This window comes from Falco peregrinus, chromosome 4 (genome assembly GCF_023634155.1).
Source record: "Falco peregrinus isolate bFalPer1 chromosome 4, bFalPer1.pri, whole genome shotgun sequence".
In the NCBI taxonomy this organism is placed as follows: domain Eukaryota; kingdom Metazoa; phylum Chordata; class Aves; order Falconiformes; family Falconidae; genus Falco; species Falco peregrinus.
The window spans coordinates 7,901,215-7,926,544 of record NC_073724.1 but is presented as its reverse complement, the minus strand read 5'-3'; the positions used below and the strand labels follow the sequence as shown (position 1 = coordinate 7,926,544).

The window sequence follows — 25,330 nt, the reverse complement described above, 5'->3', positions numbered from 1 at the left end:
AGGTCCATCCCTAAGGGAAAAACTATTGCACATTTACTTAAAAAAAAAATCACTTCAAAATTAATCTGAGATGTGTGTTGTACAAAGAATTAGAGTTCAAAAGAGAAAGACAAGAATAACCAAGAGCCTGTGAAGCCCTTCAATGAAGATAAATTGAGAAGAATTGGTACAATTAATCTCTTTCCTAAGGCAAAGTATGGCAATTCTTATTAACTACATGTGATGGAGGGTAGTTGAACCACTCAGCGCAGCGCTTCAAGGTGCAGTTACTCCAGTACTGAGTGTGAGACGCTTCTGCATGCTAGGGTTTCTCCCTGGCCCATCAGGAGGAATTTCTGATTTCATTACAAGAAACTTGCAGATAACATTCAACGAGTACACACTCACTGCTGTAAGGAAGTCTCCTTTGCAGAAATAAAGTTAATGATGATGGCCCGTCGCACTGCTCAAGTGTGCAATTTGTATAAAGTGTGACTGAAAAGCCGTGCCTGGATACATGGTAATGCAATTGTAAATTCTCTGAGAGCCTAACACAACCAGAAAAAAACCCAACCATTTCCAAACAGCACATTTGTTTGCTAGCTAGAACTAGGAGGTCACATTCTTTTGTTTAAAAATCATGCATTTAGAAACAAATCCATAGAAATAAATTAAGATTAAGTTTCTAGATGGTTTTCCTTCTTCCCCTCCTCTTTCTATTATTTTAAAAAGAAGGTTCAAGGCATTTTATAAACAATAACCTTCACCACATTTTTTCCAGGATTATAAAACTTAACGTACATGGGGTAAATGCACAGAGGGAGATTAAGTTATTTGCCCACCGTTGTATATTAAACCAACAAACAAACCAAAATTAGTTTCCTAGAGGTTTGCTTCCAGCTAGTCACAGGACAACATTTCATGCCAGAGTTGGCTCAACACAAAACCAGTTTGACTCTGATTGGACTGGTAGCTAAAACGCAGCATGGGGGAATCCAGCTGTACAGCATCCGGAGGTGATTTGTTTATAGCAGTAATTCAGGTGCCTTAGCCCAGCGCAGCAGTCTGCCCCAGCGTACCCCAACCTCAAGCGGGATGTGTCCAGTGGCAGCTCAGGGTTTTCCAGCCCTGTGCCCAGATCAGAAATACCGTGTGAGAAAGTTGAGCAGCCAAGCACAGAGCCAGGAAGCCAGGGGCTATATGAGATACTGCTGAAGGTGGCTTTGGGGATCCTGGCCCTGACTCCCCTCTTCCCATCCCAAGGCAGGACGTGCTCACACCATCATCTCAAGTCCAGTATTTCTCCAGCACTAATAAACTCCCCAGACCAGGAGGAGCTCAAGCAGGAGATGCAGAGGACTATGGAGACATCAAGAGTGTAGGGGACTTAGTTGTACCTCCATATCAGCTGTGGTCAACCTTGGCTGACTCTGTGGAGCCGCCCAAGTGCCTACGCAGTGCTGATCTGGGGCAGCCTGGCCTCTGGCACCCCAGGTGATGGATTAAAGCTGTTTGACAAGGTAAATCCTGTAAAACATAGTCTGGCTGTGATGGTTCCTGGAAAAATATGTGTTGAGACAGCGGTAAAGTCCAACGTTTAGAAAAAACCCAAGAAAAATAATTAGTTCATGTCTTTTCCTTCCTTAATATGCTCGATTTCTGTATTCTTTAAAAAAAAAGAAAAAGGTACAAATCACCTTCTAAATAATGGCCTTTACAGTAGCTTCCCAGATCAGAAAGCGAGAGAGAGAAAAAGACAAAAGTACAAAGCCTATTCAAACAAAGGTCAAAGAGACACGAAGTGTAACGAACGAGTAGCTGCTCAAACAGCCTCCGTCCATGTGAACAGGATCAGCTTTGGCTTTTAAATCACCACAGGAGGGGTTTCTGCCTCCTCAATATTTGCACAACACGCACAAACAGAAGACCAGTCCCTTAGGCACCACCAAAACGTACTCTCTGCCCTTCATGAACCTCGAGCTGCGGTTTGGGGGGCTGAGGTCAAGGTCACGCTGCTGCAGTGGATGGGCTGATGATGGGAGCTGGGCAGAGCCAAGCCTGCCAGGCTTGAGGGAGCCGTCACACTCAGCAAAGCACAAACAATAAACATTTCACTGATAATCCCCACTCCGTTAACCTTACAGTTTACCCAGTAGCTACTGCGAGTTGCACAGCATCTTTTCAATATTCATATACCGGTGTTTTACCCCTCCAAATTTCAGCAGTCCAGTAATATACAGCAGGGTTGTAAAGCGAGATGTCGCACAGCTCATGTCGTGTCACGGGCCGGCGGGGAATACAGTTACGTTGCATTGTAAATGATAGCAAGTTTACTGCTTAAATGCGGCTCAGGCAAACAGCATCTTTCTCTCCAGGCATCAAAAAGGAGTTGAATCACAAGACGACATATAGGTACACAAATACACAAGGGCTTAAGGATGAGGTCAAAGTGGTGCTTTTGCCCAGGGGAAAGAAAGCTCTGAAGGAATGACAATTAGAAAGTTTGCACTTACTCTTGTTCACCGTGTGCTCCTATGCAAGTAGCTGCACAGGTTAGTTCTCCCGTTGCACAGGGGGGATGAAATTTACTCATAGACCGCCAGGACGTTAAGGAAAACCAGAAAAAAACTATGCAACTTACAGTATGAGGTAATTACTCTTTTTTTTTAAGGAGTTTTTACAGGAGAAGCTTTGGAAAACTTTGTACAAGGGGATGATACGGGCTGTGTAAGGGCTGGCAGAGCCATAGAAGCAGATGAAGCAGCAGGAAAGAAGACAGTCAGTAAGGGGAGTACTGCTGCGTTTCATGACGAGGTTGCCAGCCCTTCTCAGTCTTACACCCTAGGTGCCTGCCACCACATTTGGGACTCTTTCCCAACTACGCTTCTGCAGCTGAGAAGTTTCTTCCCAACACCTCCTCTTTCCAAAGCCTGGGCTTCTGTTCCCCTCTTCCCCTCTCCTCCCACGCAGCTCTGCAGCCCTGCCCTACGCCCGGGCACTCTCCTGCTGCTGCAGGTCTGTGCACGCACGCGCCCCGACCCCGGGCTGGCACACCTCCCTCACCCTGCCCCCCGTTCACATCCCTGCAACAACCTCCTGCCACCTTTTACGTTTTAAAATATGGTGGTGGTGGGATAATAAAGCCATTCACACCAGCTGCTACTGACAGGCGAGTGAGAGCAAACCCTCTAGCAAGAGACTGACAGCAACCCCGGTAGCCGAAGGAGAGGAAGCCCAGGGGTCAGCGAGGAAGGCCGTGCTGCGGGCACCCCCTTGCGAGCACTGCGTGGCAGCCCCCCCTGTGCGCTGTGGTTTCGGAGAACAGTTTCCACACCTCGGCTCAGGCCCAGCACCAGCTTTCCTGTATGTGGCTGCGGGTGTATATCCAGCCACCTGCCCACCTGCTGCCTGCATGCACTGTCTGCTTCAGGCTCGGAGGCAGCCGGGGAGCCCCAAAACCCACATCCAGACACATTCGCCCCGCTCCAAAACATGGCACGATCTGCAGATGTTGCACCTCGAGGCTGCCCGGGACCCGGTGGCCCAACACCACCGGTCCCAACTGGGATCTGCTGAAGCGAATCACTGAAACACAGCCTGGACTCTTCAAACACACCAGTGCATATTTTTTAAATAGGATTTTTCCCTTCCAGCATTTTTAGTGTGCATCTGGATTGAGTTAGGCCATGGTTCTTGGTAATAGTTTAGGAAATACAAGACCATAAAAGCTGAACTACTTGTAAATTCAGATCAAATCTGTCCCCTATAAAATTTTCTCTCTCATGGCCCTCATCAAGTGATTCATTTAAGAGTTTTATTTTTAGGGGTTACCGAAATTCACTAACACAGTTATAAATGAAGAGTTTTATCTTCCCTAAAACTGAATTTCTCAGTGAAGCCCATGAAAACCAAACCCAGCACGACAGATTTATTGATGCAACTGCAGTTACATACAAAGGTGTTTAAAGGCAGAAACTGCCACAGCTACATGCCGGCGCGAAGCAGGCAGCATTTCTGAGATGCCACTGTCCTCTACCGAGCAGTGATGCGAAGGACTGACAGTTGTTGCATGCAATTCCTGTCTCTTCTACCCCTTACCTTCCAAAAACCTCTTGCTGCAGGTTTGTGTTTCCAGACACCCACCCCGGGGACAGACTTTCACAGCCGGGGTGCCACTGTCACCATACCGCACATCAGGCACCCACTGGATTTTCTTTACGGAGGTCAAATGTGGAGGAGATGCCAGGTGTGATGGATCTTGCCTCCTGCCACTGTCTGAAAGAGAGATGCTGAACCCAGCACAGCTGCCTGGACTTGGGGCAGAAAGGGAAGAGATGTGAGCACCCAGCATGGTGCTTCACTTCCAGTGCATAAAGGCTGGCATCTGAAGAGACAGTCCAGACTAAATGCCTAAAAATTAGCTACCTAAAATTTTGAAAGACAATCCTGTTCATAAAGAATGTATCTATCCTGGGGTTTATTTATTGATAATTACCTGTTTCTATGGTTTTTAATCATAGATAAAAATAAAGAAACAAACCTGGGACACCCCAGACTGAAGAAGTAGAGGACAAATCCTCCTTCCCTCGCAGAAGGAAGAGGCTCCTCAATGCCATTGTTTGGGCATATCAATGGAAAAATCTGAGCAAAAACAACTGAGGGAAGAAAAGGCTTGGATTATACCAGCATGGTGTATTGACAGGTTTGATGTGCTTGGCAGCCACTTAATAGAAATGAGTGAAGTGAAAGGCATCCCTTGCATCGAACCAAGTGTGTGAAGTCAGGAGACTTCTCCATTTATGCAGAGCCTAAAAATAGTCCTGTTGATCATTAAATTGTATTAAGATTACAGAGCCAAGTAACACTTTCAACATAAAACTTCCCCACTACCATACTTGCAAACCTTGGGTTTGCAGCCAAGGAGAGCCAGCAGGCTCTTAACACAGGAAGAAACAATAACCCCACCGCAGAAAATGCCGTTGAGCTTACTGCCTGAAAAAATGTCCAGGTTTGTCTTTTCATACCAGCCACCTGCCTTGGCAAAAAAAGTTACAAACTTTTTACACTACTGGTTGGGTTTTTTTCTCCTTACCACCAGTTGGAGCACTGAGGAAGATTTCAGTATTTGTCATCGATACACCATTCATGTATTTATGAAACACAACACAGCTGAAAGTACAGCTCATGCCCATGAAGTTCAACATTATCGTTTGCTGTTGTCCTCAGCCTTAAAGCCAAGGAGCAAACTGCTGATATGATCAGGATTCAGGTTACAATGCCAGACATCAGACAGCCACAATTACATTTAAAAAAGGAAAGCATTTTAGGTCATTAACTTCCCCCTTTTTTATGCCAAAGATTGTTAGCGCTATGGAAACATGAGGTCAAGTTAAGGTGCTTTAAGGTCCTCGTGAGCCCTTCATTGTCCTTCTAGGAGCCCTTTCAGGAAGGCACTTTCACAAAGCTGAAATAGTACAAGTTTTCTTCGGATTTATTTGGGAGGAAAGTGATTCAAAAGAAGGTAAATATTATAGTGCCACAAAGAGCCAAACATTTTCTAGCACATCATGGAATTAAGACTCTAATAAAAAGTCCAGGGTACTGTAACAGGAGCAGGACAGGAAGATCTCCAACAGCTGTCTGATTTGTGGGAAGAGGGCCAGGTGTGCACAAAGCAATAAATGGTCTACCTTTCCAGTCTGAAGGCAAAGAAGACTAACTTTGAACATATCATTAAATAAGGTGATCTTTTGCCCTCCAAATCCTTCCATGCCTCGTCAGAAACAAAAAGGAGGGGAGTGTCTTGCTCATCTCTGGAAGGGGACTCCTTGCTTCATCAAAACAGCCAGTCATTCTCAGAAAAAGCAACTGCTTTCACTTCTCAGTTTTGCAAGAACTTGGTACAAAGGGCTTTCCTGAAGCAAACCTGATGTTGTCTTCTAGCGGCAGTAAATCATGCACAGGGCAACTGCAGAACCTGGATATCCAACAAGCTGAGGTGACAGATGCAAGCCATGCAGCTCTTTCAGCTTTTGTAGGGGTTTCAGGTTAGACACTTGCTTTTACTAGCCCTGTCTTCAACCGGGGGTAGCGGAAGTTTAGCCTAGTTAATGCAAAAGGTGTTCCCCGCTGTAAATTTTCTATTGTCTAATCCAGTCTGATGTTAAGTGTCCCAAGAGGCAAAACTTATTATTCAAATGGTTGTTTCTAGGTTACTTACCCCTTCCCCTACCAATTCCGTCTGTGCATCCAACAACAGTAACTCACCCCAGACTGATTTACTATTAGGTGGCCTTTTCATGTTTACCTTTTACAACCCAATGCAACGATGGAGGACTACTTAAAAGAATTCAGTCTACACAGCTCACCGGGAATCCCGAAGAGAGTACATGCTGCAAGGCTGAAGAAAGAGACACTAAGTCAGACACAAGATGCTGTTGATTGCAATCAAATGTGTTTCTCCGTTCAGAGAGCACCTCACAGACGTGGCAGACTTTTCCCTAGCACTTCAAATTTGCACTTTTAAGTTAGACTTTACAAAAAGCAGTGGTTATGCTAAACAGCTTGCAGCTAGCTCACTGCTGGCTCCAGTAATCAAATATACTGATAACATGAAGAATGGTTTCCAACTGGGAGATTTATAAGGCACCCCCCACTCCCTTTTATCTTAGTTTCAGGCTTTTGAAAGTCATTAAGCTGATGTTGGCTATCACTATTGGCGGGAAATGGCTTTCTGCTAGCTGAGTAATAAAGTAATAGGAATACCTGAGAACAAAATATTCAGAATCAGTCAGCAAGCACACTTATCAGTGCATTTTCTTGTCTTAGTGCAGGAAGGGACTACTCTGATTCCACAGCTCATGCCAAACTAAGTGGAGACATGCAGAAGCCCAGCAAGAGACTCCACAAGGCTCAGCTCGTGTCTAAGTGGCGAGATGCACAAGCCCAAAAAGAGACTCCACAAGGCTGTTTCGTCTCAGACTGAGCTCAGTTGCAACCCTCTTGATCACCTACAAGCAGAGAAGTGGGGAACTTTTCCATCACAGCGATGCAAGCTATGGGTGGAGGTGCCAGAGGGAGAATTGCAGCTACAAGGCTATTTAAATAAGTCAGTCCATAGGCAAGTCCTTGCGTTGCAGCCAACGTGGACCGAAGCCATAACAATGACAGGAGCTGTCCCTGATGGATGGTCAAAGCCATGACTGTACAGCCATCACAGCTAATCCTACTGGGATGAAAGCAGTTTTTCTTTCCTTTCTCCAGGATCAGTTTCCACTTAAGCTCACTGACAGCACCAGATCTAACCCATGGCAAAAAAGCCAGGGTCAGGAAGGGCACCAAACCCCCAGTAATGCAAACCATCCACTTTTTTAGGTTAAACCTGTAGCAATATTTTGCAAAACCCAGGTAGCTGTCATCCAAGGCTTTCAACACATTCCTCATATAATGGATTTCAGCAGATAAATATCGTGACTGAATCATAAGGAAGGCAGACATATGCACAGCTATGGAAAGGCTGCAAGATTTACTTCTGCTCATCCAGCAGGACAACTGGGAGCAGACTGTTTTAAGACTTGTGAAATCTCAAGATGTTTCATTGCAGTCCCTGCATAGACATCCACTTGCAAGAAGGCTGCTGAGAGCGAAGAAATTACTAGTGAAGCTTGGTGTCAAGCAGAGAAACAGTTAAATCCTCTTACAGAGGCAGTGGCGGCCTCAGGTTATCAGGCAGGAAGAAGGTTATACCGGCCCCAGCATCTGAGGCTCCTTAGGCTGTAGTAGCTACACACATTGCGGAGGGAGAGGTTTCAGAGCAGGCCTTTAGTCCCCTGCTACTGACCCACTTAATGGAGAGCCATACATGTCATGTCCTGCCTCTGCTAGAAGATGCATAGACAAAAATACCCCCATGCAGCAGTTCCGTACCGAATAAAAAAGAAGGTTGATTAAGGATTTGTGTAATATTAGTTCCCTGCATATTCTTTTTGCAGCATTGCTCGCCAAAGCTTTGCAATAATAATAAAACCACCACTGGGGAATATTCCACTCTGAAAACAACACTCTGAACATGAAGTGTTTCACAGGCCTCATAAAAAAAGCCAACAGACAAGCTATCACAAAATGGAAATATCGCAACAAACCTTGTCTGGGTCCTCGCCGGAGCCCTTCAGCAAAGGGTCTCGGAACAAACCCTAACTCTGCTGACACTCATAAATCCCCCTTGAGAAAAGAAGGAATCACTTCTTCCATCTCCAAAATGTTCTTCCTCTAATTTGGGAGATTTCACATTTTCATAGCATGTAGCAACCATACATCTAGAATTTTATGGCAAATACAACAGTGCTAATGGGAACAGGCATTAGTCATGGTCTGCAAGTGGGGCGCAGGGGCATGGCTTTATGTCCCCATTAACACCTCGCTGCTGAGTCCTGTGCTCTTCTCTCAAGTGATCTAACTGCGGTTGGTACACCTCCATCACTACATTTTATTACAAGCCACCTGAGGGATTATACTTAATTTTAGAAAACCATATCTCAGATTGTATTACAGGATAAGAAAAAACATGGCTCTATTTTGAGACATAGTTTCTCACGCATTGGTAGGAAATGGCAAATACGAAGAGTCTATATATAGATTTTGACTGAATTAAGGCCTGCAAAAAGAAATGCATTCAGGAGTGGGGGGGGCATAGGAGGACAAAAATTCCTCGCCATTAAAGCTATTGCGTAAAGTCATTATTTTGCTGCCCATAAGAGTAACACAAGTAATATTTTAACTGTCAAAAATATTGAAGTGCTTTCCAAATCTCAGACACTAGGAGTTAGTACCTTCTTAATTGCTTCTCTATGGAGAGACAGACTTGTAGAAAAAGTAAAACAAGGAAAGAAAAAGGACCCAAAGCTCTCATCACAAAGAAAATTTCCTGTATATTTACAGTAAGAATTCAAACCTTCCTATGTCAGTGTTTGTGACTGAGGCGAAAGTCAACAATTATGCTTTCCCATATCTACAATGCATGCAACTAATATTAAAATTTATCAAGTAAATTCCAGTATTCAATATATAAATTAAAATACATCTCTACATCACTACTAATAAATGAGAAGTGTTAACAGAGGTATCTGTTACCCATCAGACTACTTTTGCAAATATTAAGCAAAGTCTCCAATCATGCCTGATATCTATCCTGGTAGTTAATTTCTACTGTATTAACAATATTTTTTCCAATTATTCATTGGCTGTAATAACTACTATGCTGAAAGGGAGTATGAAAGCTTCCAAGCAAAGCTATCTAAAATCAGTAAGAACCTCAAATTTAAGAGTACAATGGTGCAGCATTAGGAAATAAATAAATTACAATTTATGTTGCTGATGTATAACGTGAGTATTAAAATTGCATTTTTTGTAAAGCAGCAAAACCTCAGCATTTTAGGCTTTCTGGAAAAGCACTTTTTTTTTTTCAGTTTTAAATTTTTCAGTGTTCTATGTTGTTTACAGTCCACTTAACCACTCTGTATTTAAATTACATTTGCAGACCTATTAATAACATAAAATAATTTTCCAGAAGAGGCTTAACTTCAGAGTTCATTTGCTAGCGATAATTACAGACAATGTTGCACAAAGCTTGAGTGCAATAGCAATGCTCTGGGTCAGCTTGACTGAAAATCACGGGCCAAATTCCGCACTCCCTCTATCCAGGAAATCTCCATCGATCCCTGCAAACATTCAATGATGAAGTCACCAGCTCATGTTCTGCATGCTGAAAAAAGGATGGGATGACAACAGGAATGCACTAAAGACCCTGACATTTCATATAGCTCTTGAACGTGCTGGTTTCAGAGGGGCAGAAGAAGAAAGTATTTGAACATTGACATATTGGGATTTTTGCAGGTCTTTTTTGTAAAGGAAAAAAATGGCAATATGCTACAGTAACACTCAATCCACCGGAGTAGAATTTGACATCAGTCCACCAAAATGAACACTGCAGGATCTATTGTTTTTATACCATCAAGCAGATATGATGATAGAGATGGGATTTCAGAGGTTGATCTGTACTTGCGTTAAACCAAGAACAAGTTGAATTATAGACACATAAAGTTAGCACAAAACAGGGGGGGAAAAGGCTATAGAAATCACTCATCACACTAATTTGTATTCTGTTTTATATCCCCAGATGCAAATCTTTTCTTCCTCTCCTGCCTCTGTTTTCATTCCTAAACTATAAAAAAAACCCTCCAGTGCCTCCGAACATGCCTTTAACCTGCTCCCAGCCTCACATCCCTGCAGGTCGCAGGATGCCAGCCTTGCCCAGCGATGGTATTTGCTGTGGATGTCCATCAGGCAGCCAGTGGCAGCCTAAACCAAACAGGTCCCTGTTGAGCTTGTGCTTGAGTTTCTCCCTCCATCCAGCTGCCAATTTTCATGAAACCCGGAGGAACTGAATTGCCCACTGAAACCTTAACCTCTCTGTTAAATTTGGTGGAAATGGGCCAACTGGTAAAGACAGTGACTGCATAAGGTTAATCTTGTTAGGAAACACAGCTGATAATGCGCATATAGATTTAAGCTACAACGCTGATCTTGTTTGTGAATTTTATCATGTGTACATTGCACTTTGTAAAGCAACTGGAAACAGAGGGGCCCTTTTCTGAAAAGCTCTGTCTAGGTCATGTAAAGCAGTATAAGGAACCTGAAAAGGTCACCGATCATCAGCGATTTAAACTAATTACATCTACAGCACTGAAATGACTCGGTTGATTTTTTTTCGGGGTTCTTCATGAAAAGGTTTTCTAGAAACACTGCACGCAGAAATCTCACCTTGTTGTTTATGACTGGATTTTTTTTTTGTTTTGTTTTCCTGGAGGAATATCATAGCTATTTCTAGATCATTTAGATCCTTGTATTCATTCCTTACATCTTAATGTAGTCAAGTAGCTCTCAGCCACTTACTGGATATAGTTTGCAGAACAATTCTGTTTTTAGCTTCAAGTTTTAGAGCACATATCTGAAACAGCCACTTAAGATGCGATATTGTGATCTCTCTGATTTTTTTCTCACTCAGACTAATTTTGTAAGTATAGAATTATGCATTGTGCTATCACTGCACTGATCTAATTGCTTGTCAATCTCATAAAACATGTTTCTTTCAAGGTCTTTAATGCTCCTTCTAAAATGGATGAGTATTTTCAAATTACATTTAATTTAAACACCTCCTCTTTCCCCACAAAAAGCCTTATTGGGAAGCCTCTGAGATGTGCAAACAGATAAAAAGACTGCCTGGAAACTGTATTTGTTTACTTTCTGTGTGCAGCTGAGATGGACTTAGAATGCAAAGGAAATTTATACAAGCTCCATTTCTCATAGCACTGGGAGCTTAGGTATTTGAAGCACAGTGTTGGAAAGTGCAGTTACAGAACTGTTGGATAGGGTGAAAGATTGCCAAATGATCAAATGCCTGCAGGAAATAAATTTTCTCCTAAATGTGAAACAGAACCTTAGAATTACATTTACTTTTGCTGTGTACTCTCTATGAAAATCCTTAAAATACGTAACACAAAGCTGGGCTGCCCAGATAATGCATGGGCTTGAATAAAACAAAACACTGTTCTCCCTTAATACAAAGGCTTTTTTGGGATTAACATTGATTAATCTATAATTCATTCATGTCTGGATTTAGTGTCTATTCCTTATATGATAGAGGGGAAGAGGGAAGGTATTGGGAACAAATACTGCTTTGAGGTGCTTTGCAGTAGCCTCATTTTTGCCTCAGGGAGTTTCTTGTATATGCAAGCATGGAATTAATCCCATTAAACTAAATGTTATCCCACCAAATTAGCCATTAGATGTGTATTAATTGTTTCAATCTATCCTTTGAAACTGTTTGGAGAAGTCACCCTGTTTTTACAGACAAAACAAGTAAAGCTATTCAAATTGATAGCACTCAAGAGGATTATATTCAGGTTTATCACATCCAAATGGAGGAAGAAACACAAGTGAATGTAACTAAATGGCCCAGCTCTCTTCCCACTAAAGACCAGATTTGTAATGGGGTGAATTTATTCTCCACGCCGTTGATTTCAACAGAAGTTAACACAGGCCATTTAATTCAATGAGTAACAAGTTTAGACCCAAAGCAGTCACACACGTACCTTCAAGGGCACACAAGAAACCTCTAGTGCTAAGCAATAATTAAAAGATAGATGCAAACGTTTTTTGTAACACAATATTCAAGAAATCTTTACTTATTGTAACAAATTTAAGTTTGGGGAGCTACGATGCTATTTTTTCTGGAAAATAAAACTTTTCATTACTGTCATCTTTAGATTTGTTGTATTCTAGCCCACTTTCAAAGAAACTTTACAGTTTGTTCTTCTGCTATGCATTTTCATGTGCCTACACATCAGAAGTCAGCAAAAAATAGTTGCCTCGGAACCCTTCACTTTAAAAAGCATTATTTTTATAGAAATACACCCCAAAGTTGCATTTCTATTTTATCAACAAAAATTAGCTATGGTTTACTCTTTTTTTAATCTATTTAGTCCATTACAAGAGCTATGTTGGAATGATTTGCTACAGGCAAAAAAAAGCAGGGAGGACCAAATGGTTCAGCTCATTGCACAGGACCAAATATACACACCTAACTCTCCAAACAAATTTATTGAGGAAGAGCACAGCACATGTACAAGATACAAAGGTCTAGGAGAAAAGTCCATGTGCACGAAACAAAAGAAGTCTGGCTTTGTAACTGGCTCTACCTGATATTGTTTAGAATATAAAACTGATTCACAAAAAGTGATGGGGAAAAATTCACTATTTATTTTTCTTGTCAGTCAATTTTCAGCTTGGACACGACAAGCAAAAGTCATTACCTAACAGATTCCATGCCGTCACCTGAAATTTCTAGAATTTGATGGCATCCGCTGTCACATAGTGTTATTTTATCTAAATTCAATACATACATATGGATCTAGATACAGTATAGCTATAAACATTATTTTAAATCAAATACATATGCTGCAGAAAACACTGAAGAAAATGGCAAGTGAGAAATAATAAGCAAAACTGCATAGACCTAAGGTATTTCTATTTTTCCAAAGTAAGCCCCCTAAAGCCAAATTTCCTTGCTACCAGCCTTGTTCTCCTCCAGTGCCCCACCTTTAGGTACCTCAGTCTCATGAATTTATGATTGGAATAGCTGAAGTCCCTAAAAAAGAAAAAGTCTGACCACATGGGACACAGAAAGTATCTCTTCAGGTATTTTATTACCTTGTTGACAATCAGTGATCCAAACCCTGTTTTGGATTATGTTTTAAGACATAATCTACTACCTTGGAAGCAATATTTTTTCTTTTTTTCCCTATCACGTTTCTAGCACTAACTATTATAATATTGTTAGCATATAAGGCAAAAAATACCTGGCAAATCCTAGGCAAAATCCCTACATACTCTTTAGGATTAAGTAAGTTAATGACAGTTTAATGGTGATATTTATAACCTAGATAAAGCCAAATAAAGTATCACAGTGAATATCCTGCTTCACTTAAAATTCTCAGCTGACTACGGCATAGAAATACCCTCTGGACAGGTTATTCAGAGATTAGTCTTTCTGCAGGTTTTAAGAGATTACGTTAAATTTGGCAGCTGGTTATGCTATCTACAGATTAACCTGATACCAGATAGCAGGCACAATTAGAATTCATGCACAATCAATTTCTAATTCAAAGCATAACTGAAAAATTAAGATTAAAAAAGTAATATTTCACGTAGTTGTACTTTCAGGTTTTTATGAAGTGTCAGTAAATTACATTTTAAAAAAATAAACACTGCTGTTTGAATTTGTCCTAGCAGATTAGTGCAATTCTAGTGAAGGGATTATTACATTTGTCTGTTTGCCTACAGACTTGCTTCTAATCAGGATCATGTTCCTCTTCTGCAAACTCAGGGTAGACGAACAATCAAGTTCTACTAGCATATGAGGAGCTTAAATTTTACCATCAGTTACTTATCAGTGCTGAAATTGATCATAAAAGCTCTAATCAAAGTTGGGTCAACTTGTGAACTCTTTTGACTTCCAGAAACCCTGACCAACTCTACTAATTAACGCAGAAATGTTTTGTGCTTATTTTAGTGTAGCTGATGATAGCAGCATTTTTGTGGAAAAAATGTATAGCCATTTTGTTCAATAATTATTCCCTTTGCAACTGACGAAGCAAAATTAATATACTTATTTTTCAGTCAGGAATTTTATTTTTGTTATTGAGCAGAAGTGTAAAAGTGAAAGAAGTCAGTTCTGCATGCTGCCTGCAATATTATGGAAAATTTGGCATTACTCTCCCAGTTATTTTTATCCCAGCTCCTCAGACTGCAAACGCACCACTCAAAGTCAAGAGAAGAACCCTAGCAGTTTCAGAAAAATCATATGTGATTTCATTTAAAGATACACTTTGTAACCTTATTAGGTTACATAGGAATGGAAATCTATAGAACAAGCATTGAGGTGATTATAATGTGTTGAAATCAGAATGAGCCTCCCCAACCAACGGATGCACAAACTTCCTGAGTACTTGTCAAAAGGCTGAGAAAGTGCATTTTATGCAATCTTAGCAGCGCAAAAGGACAGAAAGCCTTTAAAGTGACTCCATTAAATTATTTTCTATACTTACCTACAGACTGTTCAGTGTTTCTCCTTTAAAATTACTCTGCACTATAAAAAGTTAGACAAAATAGGACTTCCAATCATAAAAAAGTACTTGCAGTTTAATGAAATTCTCAGTGCTGATTGGGATAGTTCAGAGAGGAACAGAAAATGCAGAGCCACGGCATCAACCAAGAGCACCCTTTTATGCTCGCTGCACCCCTGGGCATTGTGCACTAGATGCTCTCCAGACTAGTTTTAATAATAGCTTTGTAGCCATAATTAAGTAGAGGATTATTAATTTATTATCCTTTGCAGACAGATAAATCACATTTCTTACACCTATCCAACTTGCTCACCTGTTACAGCTTTCCATCCTGACCACTAATTGTCCTTTTATCGGAATTTGTTAAAAATGATAACGCTTCTTTCCATAGATACTATATGATTTCTCTTGGTCCTTCTTTTATATTCTAGATACGCTGTACTTTGACCAGAAAGGGTCAGATCTGTGTTTCAGCATGGACCATACAAATCAGAGCTTGATGCCATACTTTCAGAAAACCAAATGCATTTTCTTGCTCCAACACCTTGCTGCTGCCCCCCGGTGCAGCCTCGGTAAGTCCCCCATCATTTAACCACAGAGAGCAGCTCTCCCTAGCACACCGCCTGACACTGGTGTCGGGCCAGCCAGGCCATTTTGGGAACCCCTCAGGAACCGTTTTCCCAGCAGACCACCTGTGATTTCTCTGGTTTACTTTCACCTGCCAACAGGCAGGACATGGGGTCAGTGAGGGTGGGAGCCTGCTCCCTGCCTTGCTCACCTCCAGCACTGCACAACCTGCTGCACTGCGCTCCATTGCCACAATAGAGCCTGGCTGCTGCTTTTAGAAAATCTCCATCCTCTTCCTCTCTTGGGTCAGGTTAATATCAGTGTAAGGTCATGCTTATTTTTTGCTATTCCATTTCTCCAACCTTTCTTCCTTGATCAAAACAACGGATTCCTGGCAGCCCTTACAGTATTTCCAAGACCCAGCTATGAAGCTGATTATGACATGGCTTGAACATCCTTTTAACACAGATTTATTCCTATGGTCCGAGAGAATCATGGGGGGGTGGGGGTGCGGGTGTGTGTGTGGGGGGGTGGGCATGCTTGCTTGTCTGACGGCAACCGCAATATTCACGCCCACCGAGTCCCTTTCGCTTATAAGCTGCAGCAATGAAACGGAGTTCGTGGCCCCTCACTCACGCACACCCCAGCGCCATTGAAGCCTCAAAGCGAGACATTACGCTTCCCTTGGACAGATACGAATCTACCCCCCCCCCCATACACCCGCCCCAGCAAACACACATCTGAGACTTTTGTTAGCAAAGACAGGCATTACCAGGTGCATCTGAGAAAGCACTTGCTCAAAGTAGCTGAAAGCTGCTGTAACTAAGCTAGAAATCGTTACCTCAAAATAAAGTAAGTATAGGAGAGGGCTTTGTAACTTCAGGGCTCTTCAGCCTCTATTTTTACAGGAGGGATTAAAAAAATGAAAAAAGGAAAGAAAGAAAAAAAAAGAAAAAGAGAAAAGTGCTTGACTGAAACAGGGCAACACTAGTGTAGTATTTTCCTTAAATCTGAGTCACAGGTATCCTTTTCCCAAACTCGGGACTTTAAGGAGACTGAAGCAAGCAAGCAATGCTCTGAGAAATGCCGTGAATGATCAGATAGGTAACCCCACCGACACAAGCAGCAGTAGTAACGTCTGGGATCAATGTCCCACCTCTGCTAAGTGTCAGACCCTGGGGAAAGACTGCACAGGTTTTCAACCAAGCAACCATCGGCGTAGTGCCAACCCCACTACACAGCGTGGTACAGCACGCGCAGGGACTGGTTTCCCTTTGAAGTAGCTGGCTCCAAAGAAAGCCCTTGTGACACCCTGAAAGCAATGCATATATGACACAATCTTATACACCAACGCACCTGGGGTTTTTTTTAGGGTTTGTTTGGGTTTTTTTAGCAAGATGGTGGTGGCAAACGGTTGGTTGTTTTCAAAATGTGGCTGTCTTCCCAGGAATTGTTGCATTCATCCATAAAATGGGACAACCCTGGAGATCTCAGAGAGAACCAAATGCCTCAACATCTAATGTCCCAGACCTCTGCTGCCTGAGCTGAAGAATTCAGCTCTCAGCACATCCAGGGAGCTTGAAGAATAAAACCACACAAAACAATCTTGTGTTGCACAGACAGACTCGGGGTGCAACAAGGCAGCATGAGTGCAAATGCTGCCCGACAGGCTATGATAGAAAGGGAAGGCTACAAGGATGTTTCTTCTTCTTCTTTCTTTTTTTTTTTCTTTTTTTTTCTTTTTTTAATATAAAAGGCAAAATACAGCTCTCTCTTCAGAAGGCAGCTTTGACTCTGGAATTGAAAAATGAAATTGCCAGAGGGAAAAACAAATTTACATCCATATAGAGTAACCACCGATACACAAATTCTTTCTCCCTCTCTTTTATAAGAAGGACCCAGAATAGCAGCATGAATTTTCTGAATATTTCTTGCCAACTCCCACTCCTTCATAATGAACTGGAAGGTTTCAATCTGAATAATTGACTTAACAGATCTAGGGAAAAATAAGTCAAGTGACTATGTCAAAGGGCAAAAAAGCCCTGTTCGTGCTCTCTGGAATATATTGTATTGGCTCCCATGAGCAAGAAACAGAATGCAGCTTCTGTCATTCAGAGGTCAGAGTAAACATCCAGAAGTCTAAATTCAAGTCTTATGAGGTTAAGCTGTATCTTTCTCATAAGAAATACAAATTCCAGGTAACCACAGAATACAGCACTGTTCACAGAGCTGCAGTATTTTAGAATTTCTGGCATTAGCTACAATTAGAAAGGCAAAAGCATCACAAAAATATTTATATTTGAAGGTTTTCTGCTTATTCAAGAAGATTAAGCCACTTCATTCCACACACCTGGTAGAGGTGGACTTATCAAAATATAAATCTATACAGAAATTTTGATAAATATCTTCAGTTCAACAACATTGGGTTTGCCTTTCTCCAGTTATTTTGCATTTATGTTGCCTCAGAGCATTCCACTCCTGAAGTGACTATTGATAAGCCAGTGACAGATACTGAAAAAAATGTAGAGATATAATAGGATTCTAGTCTGATGCCATCTTCCAGAGCTGTAGGACTTGGCTAAATCAGCAATACTATTCAGTTTAAATGAGCACCTCAAACTTTTTGGTTCACCCGTTACCATTTTCTGTCCCTTTGGTGCAACGTGCCTGCTGCCTTTCTTGTCATTTAAACATACATGCAATACCATATACCAAGGGTGTATGTGCATATATATACACACATGTACAAGGGATGTGTGGTGTATCAATGTACGTGTGTGTGTGTATATATATATGCACACACATAGAGATACACCCACTCCAGCACTTTCTTCTCATTGCCTTTGTGGGGTACAGACCAGAGCAGAGAGGATGTCCAGCCAAACAAATCATTTGTGTAACACCAGTGACTTTCAGTCAGATGCACGTGTGAAAGGATGAAAAATAAAAGGGTTTAGTAATGGAGTCACCTGCCCCACTTCACCTGGCTGCAGGAGAGCCTCCCTGCTTCCCCTCTCACAAACAGGCCGGTGCCAGGGACCGCATTGCAGAGGAAGCCGCACCACCTTTGAAACAGGTCCCAGCACAGGGCTCCCACCTCCCCAGGGGTTCCCTTCTGCAGGGTCCCTTCCCCTCTGGGTTGTGCTGGAAGAACGTGCTTGCCACTAACATGAAACCACCTTCGGCATCCCCACAGCCTGGCTTTACTGTGTCCTTCTTTGTCTCCTTTCACATCGGTGTCTGGTAGGAGAGGAATGGAAGGAGTTTGAGGGATGGTGGTAAAAAGCTGGATAACACCAGGAGAAAGAGTCAGAAAGCAGCTATGGAAAAGAAGAATAAGCAGCTTTAAAAGGATTCATAAAAACAGACAATAACATTTTTTCCACTTGAGCAGAGAGGAATTACAGATTCATTTATAATTTGACTCCTGTAGTTAAAGGAAGAGACCTAAGCAATACAGACAAAGCAGTGGAAAATTAAAATATTTCACCTATTCAGCATTTTCTGTCCTGTTCTTGCTAGTAGTAATCACTCCTGTCAGTAGGCAAGCCCTGCTTCTGATGAGGAATGTGCCCAAACATGTTGGTATAGCCAGGGGACAGCTAACACCCAAGGTGGCCAGTACAGATACAACTTACAAAGAGAGACCGGGCTGTTCTCCTGGGCCAAAAATCCACAGCGTTCTGGGGGTGAGAGTACGATGTTTCCTTGCATACAGTCTAGGCTTTGCCAGCGCTCCTGAGTGCCAGCTGGGCCACGTCAGAGACAATGATAAACAACATGGACCTGTTAACGCTCACACCCTCATGCTAGTCCTGTCCAATTCACAATTATGTATTTCAACAATCTCTTATCTGGGATGTGTGCTATCACAGGCAATCAAAAATGCTACAAAATACATTCATACCTCCCACCCCAAGATTATGACAAAGAGAGCAGCATCCTCTGTTTTCTCTCTAATCAGCATCTTTGGCATTCACATTTTCAGGTTTTTCTGTTATTGAGAATTTCAAAAAGAGTATACGTATTTTTCTGAAGAAAAAACCCTGAAAATACAGGCAATCGCATGAACCCCAGCAGCAGAGGTTTGAATGAAAATTACCACCTTTTTGAGACAGGTAAGAAATAAATGACAGGTCAGAAATGTGTTCTTCAGAGGCCAAAAAAAAAAAAAAATCAGGTTAATAAATTAACTCTGTGTATGGTATCTCTTAGGCTACTGGGGAGTCTGTACAGTGCTTTACAGAGAGTTGTGTTTAATATCTTAACTGCATGAAGAAGAGACCTGTAAAATCAGCTGTTTGCTTCCTTCTCTGAGAGTTTGTTTACAATATTCCTAACTTCTGGGTACTTGTTAAAGCCCAGTCACCAAGACATGGAAGTTAAGAAGTTAATAAGCTGAAACCGAAGTCCCTGTGGGAGAGCATGTTGCATCTCTCCCTCAAAATACCACACTATGCTAGCCTAAAGCTGCCTTGACAGACAGCAGAGCCTCAGACATCAGAAGTTAGTTACAGGGCACCAGAAAACAAGAAGATAAAGTACATAAACTACATAAAGTACAGTCTGTTAATGTCTGTAATAAAAAGGGCTAACTTGTTAATGGGAGAGTAGACAATAAGAACTTCAAAATAATGAATTTTATTAAAAAAAAAATATCTACACATTATTCCTCCACTTTCTTTTGATCTTAAAGTCTCCAGTTGTGAGCACATATAATGTTGCAGTTGGTTTTTATACCACGTTACCAAAAGAACATTTTTCTTTGCAGAAATAAGAACATGTTAAATTTCATACTTGACGTGTTCATTTATGCTGAAAGAGAAGTAACTGCCCAGGGCCTAGATTATGTCCTTCTTGAAGCAGCAAACCGAAGCTCTAACTTAAACCGGTAAGTTAATTACATGCCTGAACATCCTTTTCAACCTTGAGATGAACCCGATAACTCACCCAAAAAAGCTGAAAAGCTGGATTATTTTGTCCCAATGCACTTTGAAGAAAATAGTATGTGTGCTCTAAGTCACTCTAGTGATGGAAATTCATACCTTCTGGTGCCCCAGAATGTTAGCTGACTTTGCATGCTAAAAAGTTCAAGCTACGTTTATCAATGTGCTATAAATAAAAATGACGTTTTCATTGCTAACACTGCAGTAGTTTTTATTTTAAAGAAACAAGAACTTACGGCACTAAAAAGAGTGGCAAAAATACAGTTGTAATACTTCATGCTGCTAACGTGTATCCATGGAGTCATAAAAAAAAAAAAAAAGGAAAGAAAGAGCTTTGTCTTTGCTTAAATGCTCATAGAGCAAAACAGCTCAGAGTACCTGTTTGGGAGAGATTACAACCTTCAAGAGTTCTCTTTCAGAAAGATTAAAATAAAAAAAAATATATATATTTTTTGTTATTATTTCTGGTTTGGTTCCCTGACATATCAGCAGTAGAAATAAAGTCATCTACACTTTCACGTAATATTTCATTTTTAATTCTCATGAAGTCTTTGTTTTTAAATATCAAACAGTATGTCTTTTCTAAAGCAAAGAATCTTCTGGCTGTTATAAGAAAACTCTTTAGAAAAAAATGATTATTGAAACAGATGAAAGATTTCCAGTTAACTCCAGAAAAGAGTTTTAAATCTCACTGTTTGGGATATCTTGTTCTGGCATGATTCACTAACATCTCTCTGCTACACTGGTATTAAAACATCGGCATTTATGAGTTTAATTCACTACATAAAACTTTGTAACAGCCTGAATTTTAAATTTAGTCTATGCAGTTTCAAATTTAGAATATTCAATGACTGAATGGCAAGGAAAGAACTTTTATTTAAAACTTCTCTGGTTTAGTCAACAAGGATCTTCCCTGGGATATGTACCACCCTCCTCTCCGTTGCACAGAACGGTAACGCTAGCCTTTAATCAAAAACACAAGTGACAGAGGCCCATCAGGGTGCAGACTTGACCCCACCAGTTCACCAAAAAGTCAGAACTGAGTTTTCTGTGGCTTAGGTCTGCCTGGCAAGCACCAGCTCAGCTGCGTGCTGCAGTTTACGATAAAAGGCAACGGCAGACCCCACGGGAGTCAGCCTCACACGCGGAAACACATGAGTTCACAGAAGTCATCATCTTTCTGAGTTTACGTGGGTTTTTCTTCTGCTTGTTTTCAGCAGTGTGCTGCACATGTGGTACAGCTACGTATGTTCCACTGCCCAAGCTGTGCCCCAGAGTCAGAACCTGGTGATGCTCCAACACTCAAAGATGTTTACAGAACAGCTCTTGTCACCAACACTTTCTTCCACTTAAGTCTTATGGCTAACCTTTTTGCCAGTACAGCCTTCACATTGCAGAAAAGCTTTCCAGCTCATCAGCATGTCTGCAAGTTTCAGAGCAAAAACCACAGGGTGCAGTGAGGTCAAGAAGAGACAGTTCAGGTGACCATTAATGAGTATTCAGTAACTCCTAAAACTATGTAAGCAGAGAGGACTCATGCACCGGCTACAGAAGGGCAGAAAAAAATTGGTAGAGGCAGGCAGGCATATGGCTACTGACAAGGTGCAAGCAAATTGAGGTAGGGTGTGATGGAAATAGCAGAGCCACTCAACTGCCAAACCTACATGCTTTAAAAAACGAAAAAGTTGGGGTTATATAAATAATTAGATTGCAGTCAAAAGTAAACACAAACAAAAGCATGGGGAATTTGGCAAAAATATGACATATTGACAGTTCTGTAACAAATACAACTGGGTAAATATTTTTTGCAGTACTGAGTTTAGTTATGCAGATAGCGAGGAAGGGATTAACATCAATCTCAGGTGCTCTGACACACAGCCAAACTACCCTCTTTCATCTATCACCTTCCTTCCAAGAGCCACACTTTCTTCCAAACTTATTATGCCTTCAGCACTGAAAAGAAATACAGGAGGGGAAAAAATTCACTCACATTGGTTTTGACCAAGGCTCTTGTCCTGCTCTCTCCAAATTTACCAGCATGCTCAAGGAACAGGATCCAATGTTGTTGTATTAACGGTACTTGATGCCATTAATGAGTTCCTTTTAATACACATTAAAACACATTAGAAATAAATGAATACTTGATGTGCCCAATCAAAATCACTGGGGGAAACACTGAGTAGGGCACAGAAATCCGGGTTAGGCTGGCAGTAGGCTTGAAGTGGGGGAAACACTAGAATTCACTTTCCTGTTTTTGTTTTTAAAAGTAAACAGTCACTTCCTCTTGTTTATCAAGGCAGATGGTGGCACATTCAAGCAGTAAGCATGAAATTTCTCACATACCTGAATCACGCTGATCTGAATGTCTTGCCACTGAGCAAAACGTAGCTAAAGATACAAGGCATTGCAATACTTATATTCAATTCAAATAAAGTTTAAAAGAAAATGTAACTTCCACACAGCAATTTGTGAACTCAAGCATCGCTGGAGTTGGTACCAATTTTCTCTGAACTTCAGATAGCAATTTACATGCAATTCTCCCTCACACTTCTGACAGGAGGAAAGGGAACCCATGAGCTAATCAGTTTACCACAGTTTTGTTCGTTCTAAAGGCATAATTTGTAGGGAAATAGGTGGCTGTGCTTGGGATTTTTAAAACTAAGGGTAAATAGGACTCATTGGTTGAGTTGTTATACATATAACTCAAGAATGCCTCCCCATCATCCCGTTCCAGAGGTGCACGAAGGCAGTTCATGTTCTAAGACTGCCACGGGTGCATGTATACAGTTTAATTCCCTTGCTCCCTGGCAGACTGGGAACCTGAGTTGCTCTGAGAAACACAAAAGATCTTTGAATTTCCATTTTCAATTAATTAAACACTAATTTTACATTAATTTTTTTTGCTCTGACATTATTATTCTTTTAGCTTAACATGGAAGTAGAGTTCTCCTGTATCTTTGTATGGCGATGCCATCTCAGTAAGCAGCTGCCCCTGCTCCCCTTGGCCCCGAGCTGTCCATTGCCAGCCTTGCCCTTCATCTGCTGCACAGCCTTGGTCCTCCAGGCTCTCACAGGCAGCTCTGCTTCCCACAGGCAAGGGCATGGCACAGAGTTGGAACAGAAGCAGAAAGCTTTTAAACTGACAATGCTATCAGAAAAAGGCATTCTGTCCTCTGTGTTTACGACCTCACTTGTTGCAGAAAGGGTAGCAGCCTTCTGCTGGAGACCAGAGAAGCCAAGGCCCATTTGTCTTTCTCTGCACAACAGGATCTCCATTTCCCTGATCCTCCTACTATTTATTGCCCATACTTGTTCCACTTGAATTATTTCTTTTTGTATTTGGATGATCAAAACAAAGCACAAAATTCTGTCTTACTGCTTAAAAAATCTTCTATGCAATGATATAGCGTATATCATTCCAGTTTATGGCACATACAGCTTTTAATAGATCCTGGGATCTCTTTTCACAAGGCTTCTCTCACTGCTAGTTTCAATGATACCGCACACAATCAACATACTAATCCTTCTCCTCCACTATGTGCCCAACTAGAGTACAGCAGAGATTTGTTATACGTTCCCATAGCATGTCTATTGTCTCACTGCTATTACCAGTTCGTGAAATCCTGTCTGATATTACAGTCTGCTTCTGTGTTGAAAACATATTCCTGTCTTGTGTCATCAGTAAATTTTATTCACACACACCTACTTTTTCTGCCACTGCCATTAAATGCAATAGCAATATCCAGATCGGTTCTCAAAGATTCGCACTAATTGTCTCTTCAGACTCAGATTTTCTCTGGAGCATGTCCTACTGGCACTTTCTCGTGAGCCACTTCACGGTGCCCCTTACAATACCTAGCCTAAACTTCCTCCTCTCTGTTCCATGTAGCACCACAGAAAACAATCCAAATAAATCCACCATCCATTCCTATGTGAAGATAAGCAATAATGCTTTACTGACTAATCAGTTTAGTTATCCTCATAATAAATCTTTGGTAAAGCTACTTTGTGTTTTATCTTACTTTCCCTATTCCTCTGTTGTGTCTTTCCCATAGAATTTATCCTGAAGCATTTCAGGCCACTGAGGTACAAGGTGAACAGACTTGTAATTGATCACTCCTCTTTCTGTTCCCAAAGTATTGGCAGCAAGTTTGCTATTCTGTCATATCCAGAACTGACCCTGTGGTGGTTCAATCCCAATATTGGCAGTCAGTGAAGGAATAGTAAGGATTATTTACAGACTACCAATGCACGAGTAACTGAAATATCTGAGGATGGCAAGTGTTACAAGGGAGGAAAACATACCCTGGTGTGGACAGTTCAGATGGATAACACACACGTTTATCCAAACCAACATACTTACCTACAAGGGAGGTACTGCTATCACAGTTTCATGCTGTGTGAGATTCAACCACCACGATCCTCATGAGATGATTCCAGAGTTGTCTCTGGGACTCTGCGCTCATCCTCATCTATGTAAGCAAAACTTTAGGAAGGTCATTTTTACTGTTGCCTTAGGGGTCACAATCAAAGCAGTGTTTGAATTGCATCTTGTCTCTGAACCACAGTTTGGCTTCCCAGGATCATTTCTCACATGAAGAGGATGATATAAAGGTAACTTACTGGGCCATCATATCTACAATTCTACCCTTAATCTTACGCTTTGCTGCTTATCCTCTGATGCTTTCCCTTTTGTTTCCCCCTTGGCTGTCTCTCCTAGTAGCGTAACCTTTTACAGAATATTTGCCTCGTTCTCTTCTCCCTTTCTTTTCATCTTCCCCTTTTTCCCCCTCCACATACATCTTATAGATGCTTTCCAATTTTAAATCATCCAGTAATAGATTACAATCAAACTCAAAAAGAGGCATTGGTAACCCCATAATCCCGTGTGACAACAAGAAAGCCTGATTCTGCATAACCGTTGATATTTCATTGCTCTTATTCATCCCAAAGGAAGGTCTAGGTCCAAGCCCTTCATGGTATCAGGCCAAAAGATTCACCTGCCTCTGCCTTATAAACAATTTAATGTGTGTCTGATGACACCCATTGTATCTCAGAACTACCCCACCTCCCCTCATGCTGAGTGGCTGCTTCTTCTCTTGACAACCATACTATAAACCCTTTGGAGTTACTCTGTTTTCCTTCACTTCTCCCCTA

General features: G+C 41.4%; 1 protein-coding gene across 3 annotated transcripts in view; it reads right to left on the bottom strand.

Moving 5' to 3' along the window:
• Positions 1–25,330, bottom strand: part of CD247 (CD247 molecule) — a 57,608-nt gene that overhangs the window by 12,016 nt on the left and 20,262 nt on the right. The window contains exon 1 of one of the 3 annotated variants that reach the window (XM_055802858.1): positions 8,121–8,244. The exons of the other annotated variants lie outside the window; for them this stretch is intronic. The gene's annotated coding sequence lies outside the window, so the exon portion shown is untranslated. Of the gene's footprint in view, positions 1–8,120; positions 8,245–25,330 lie in introns of those variants that run through there. 3 annotated transcript variants of the gene reach the window in all.